The following is a 4,715-nucleotide window of genomic DNA, read 5'->3' as shown; positions in this document are numbered from 1 at the left end:
TCTGAACCATAAGGCAAGCAAGTCATGGCATGACTCTTAGGGGGCAAAATGAAAAAAGAATTGAATCAATGACATATGAAAAAGGAATTGAATCAATGGAAAGCAATCATAAGTAGGAATTTTTCATATTAATGAATGTCTTGAAGAAACTTCATGCGCTCACTGATCTTTTCTCTCCTCACCTAAAATTCAAAGTCCAAATAAAAAGTGTCAACTCCATTATCTCATAAAGCTATCTTTGCCCCAGATGTGAAGATGGGCACAGGTTGTTCATCTGATTTTGAAAGTTAAGGAGAAACTATTCATAATTTAGTATAGAGTGCTCACCCTCTCTGCAAGATTGCCAACTTTGTAGCTCTCTAATGGAGTGCATTTTGCAGCTAAAGTTTCTGACCATCGCCTGGTGCAGAAGGATGCAAATGGCAGATTCATGCACATCAGTTCAGTGAAAACCTCAAAATGCCAACATCTCACTAGCTCAATTATCAGTGAAACATTTCAAGGTGACTGCAGGCAAATAGAGAAAGCGCAACAGGCCATTTAACTGGCAACACAAAAAAAAGCAGAAACAGAAACGTGATCCCTGTGATGAGCATGAACTAGTCACTCATCCTATTGCTTCCTTTCAAGCTAGAATCTCTGGAAAATAGCTGAACGGTAGTCATTAAGCAAATAGTGGCACTCCATGACTTGGGTGAAACTACTAAAAGCAACAAAAACACTCATGCTGCATAGACTTTGATCTACAAGGAAAAACAAATGCAATAGCATTGGCCAAGGATTGATAGAAATTGACACCATACAATAATATACCCAACATTTTTTGGCACAAGTTCTCAAATTTCCAAATAAACTGGAATTTACTTTGTCTTAATCAAGTAAATATCAGCCCAGACAAAAGACGAAGAGCTTTACCTTAGAAAAACTTTAGGTAAGAGCTTTACCTTAGTAAAACTTTAGGTAAGAACTTTACCTTAGAAAGACTTTAGCTTGCTTAAGAAATGCCTTCTCAGTCTGAAAATTTCAGGAACAACAATCAATATGCTTACTCTTACCGGAAAGAAATTATTTGTAAACGATGCTTGAGAAAATAAAGGCATACGTACGTGGGGAGGAAAAGAGGCAAAGGCCTCTAGCACCTGAAACATTACAATTGGAAACTGATTATTCAATGCATCGAGAAGCATATTAACAATGAATACCAAACTAAAAACCAAATAAAAACAACAAAATCCAAGCTGACAAAATTGAAGTGAGTAGAACTACATTGCAAATAATGATAACGCTTGTATTTGTCATCTGTTCCTTACTTTGTGTCGTTCACGTAGATTGCTTTTTGATAAAACAATTTTTTGTCTTCTACAACTTATTTGTTAAATACTCCGAGTAACTCCTCCTCCTATAAAAGAAAAAGAGACCAATCAGCAATCTTTTCACAAATTCATTTTGGAAATAGCTGTTATTGCGACCGTGTTGACAATAACTGGACAAGGTAGGCTCGAGAGCAAAAAAAATAGAAAGATACTCAAACCAGAAAACCACATGCATATAACTCACGTTCACTGTGCAAGCCCACCAACAAAAAGAACTAGAAGGGTGTACTTTCGGAGGAGGAATGTTCTGTTTGCATCTCTATCTTTTGCTGCCTTTGTTTCTCTTAATCCCTCTGTCAGTCGTTTTAATGGCACAGACTGCAACCCAAATCCAAATCACATAAGACCAAGTGAGTGACAATTAGAAGCTACTAATTTGAACGTGAACAATTAAAAAATTATGGCACGCTATTGTTTCAAGAAACATAAGTTGATGATAAGATTTTCAAAAATGAGCAATGGTACCCATGTCAAACAGCTGGAATCTTATGCTCAAAAAAGGCTATCTTGCATGATAGACACTACAAAATAAGTCTATAACATCAGATTATATTAACTATAAGCACACAAGTTAAACAAACGCTTGAGAAAATAAAGGCATACATACATGGGGAGGAAAAGAGGCAGAGGCCCAAAGAGGCAGGCTGTGCGGTGGTGAGCGGCGAGCCTGTTAGGATGAGGTCTTATGGTGAGCCTCTGAGAATGAGGTCTTACGGTGAGTTTAAGAGAGAGAGAGACAAAGGGTGAGTTTAAGAGAGAGAGAGACAAAGAGAGAGCACATGAAAGAGAGGGTCAATGTTACATATTTGATACCAATGGCAGTTCAGATCGCCAGAGATGGATGACAGGGTCACGGGATGTCGGTGGGCTGGTAGCTAGATGCCGGATGGTGGAACCGTGGAGCTGCCGGACGGTGGAGTTGTCACGCTGGTGTGCGGCGCAGTTCGATGAGCAGGTGAAGAGCCTAGAAAGGTGGTCATGTGGTTGATGGAAGAGGGAAGACGCCAGATGGGAAGGAAGATGGTAGACAGGAAGAGACTAAAGACGGAACACGGAAGACCAAAGGCAAAGGATTGCGTGACGCATCCCTCATCTGGTCGTTGTGATCGACAGAAGAGGGAAGATGAGAAGAGAAAGGGCAGACGCAAGAGGGAAGACTGTGGTCGAAGGAAGAGGGAAGACAAGAAGAGAAAGAGCAGACGCAAGAGGGAAGACGAGAAGACGGAAGACGAGAAGTCGAGAAGAGAAAGAGCAGACGGAAGAGAGAGATTAGTTTGAAAGATGAAAGATAAAACGTATATATATGTTGGCCCTCGGTAAATAGTTTTAACCCTAAACCGGTGAACCAGTTTGAAGAACCGGTTTATACGATTCAGTTAAATAACGAGTCGAGTCAAGTTCTTGCAATTCGAACTCGACTCGTTTATAGTTTCGAGTTTAAGTGTGAGCTCGAACTCTACTCATTTATAAATGAGTCGAGCTCAAGCCGAGCTTTCTCGAGTGAGTTCGAGTCGAGCCAGAGTTGGCTCGACTCGTTGTGCAGCCCTACGTTGGATTGACAACCTTATCTCTAACATGCCCCTTCAATCCAATCTCCATTTCAAGGACGTATAGCATTTCCTTGAGACAATGAAATCTTGGCCCTGGTAACGGCTTAGTGAAAATATCAGCTAATTACTTTTTTGATTGAACATATTTGATCTCAATTGTATTTTCTGCCACCTTCTCTCTGACGAAATGATAGTCAATTTTTATGTGTTTTGTTCGTACATGAAAAAATGGATTTGTCGCCAAATATGGTGCTCCAATGTTGTCGCACCACAAAATTAGTTTTTGTTTAGTGTGAATTCCTAGATCTCTCATCAAGTTATTTAGCCATATTACTTCTAAAAGAGCTCCTGCAATGGCCTTGTACTCTGCTTTTGTGCTAAATTTTGTCACTATCTGTTGTTTGGTAGATTTCCAAGATATGATATTGTGTCCAATTTTTGTAACATAGCCGCTAGTGGATCTTCAACATTAGAATAAGCAGATAAGGTGAAAGAATTAGATCTTGATATCTCAAAGGCATGCTACATGGTACCTTTAAAATATCATAAAATTCTTTTGACATGAGTCCATTGAGTTGATGTTGGCTGGTGCATGAACTAACAAGCTCTATTCAATGCATAAGTAATATCCGGGCGTGTTAAAGTGACATACTGAAGAGCTCCTACGATATGACGATACTGAGTTTCATTTTCTATTTTTCCACCATCGAATTTGGATAGAGGAACATTTGGAGCAGCTGGAGGAACACAAGATTTTGCATTCTCCATATTTGCTCGCCTTAAAATATCTCTGATATATTTTCCCTACAAGAGAAAAATTTTGTCTTTTTAAAGTGTCACTTCAATGCCCAAGAAGAAATGTAATTTTTCAATATCTTTTATGGAGAAAGCTTGTCCAAAATTATGTATAATCCTTTGAATTTCCTAAGGATTATTTCCTGTAATAATTATATCATCTACGTATATAAGTAGAAAGATGATTTTATCTTGGATTTTTCTAACAAAGAGTGAAGTGTCAACTAATGACTCTCTGAACTCATTTTCAAGAAGATATCCTTTGAGTCTTTCAAACCAAGCCCGAGGCACTTGCTTTAAGTCATAAAGCGCCTTCTTGAGGTGACACAATTGGTGAGGCTTTGCTGTATTCTCAAAAGCTACTGGTTGAGTCTAAAAACTTCTTGCTTTAGAATCCCATGAAGAAAAACATTGTTAACATCCAATTGATGGATAGTCCAGCCTTTGGATAGAACAATCGAGATGATGACTCATATAGTAATAGGTTTTATCACTGGACTATATGTTATAGTAATAGGTTTTATCACTGGACTATATGTGTCAAAATAATCAATTCATTCCATCTGGCTATAACCTTTGGCCACAAGTCTGGCCTTATAGCAAGCGATAGTCCCATTTGACTATTGTTTGATTTTGAAAACCCACTTACATCCGACTAAATTAACTCCCTTACGTGGTGTGACAAGGTCTCACATTTGATTTTTGTAAAGGGTCTTCATTTCACTTTGCATGACTTCGATCCATTGTGGGTCTTTTAAAGCCTCCTCAAGATTTTCTGGTTCTCTTTCTTCTAGAGATGAAGCAGCCATATAAACCTTGGGTCGTCTAGTTCCATCTTGAGACCTTGTGATCATGGGGTGAGTCCTGCTTGAAACCTCAATGGTGAGAGAAGGAGGAGATTGATCAATGACATTTTCTTGAGTCCCATGATTATGACTTTCATCAATTGAATTGATCCAATGGTTGTTTTGAGTCGGATCTTCTTCCCATGAATGTG

The sequence above is a fragment of the Nymphaea colorata genome, chromosome 8 (assembly GCF_008831285.2).
Source record: "Nymphaea colorata isolate Beijing-Zhang1983 chromosome 8, ASM883128v2, whole genome shotgun sequence".
NCBI classification, from domain to species: domain Eukaryota; kingdom Viridiplantae; phylum Streptophyta; class Magnoliopsida; order Nymphaeales; family Nymphaeaceae; genus Nymphaea; species Nymphaea colorata.
The sequence above is the reverse complement of the archived record's forward strand: the minus strand, read 5'-3'. Positions refer to the sequence as shown.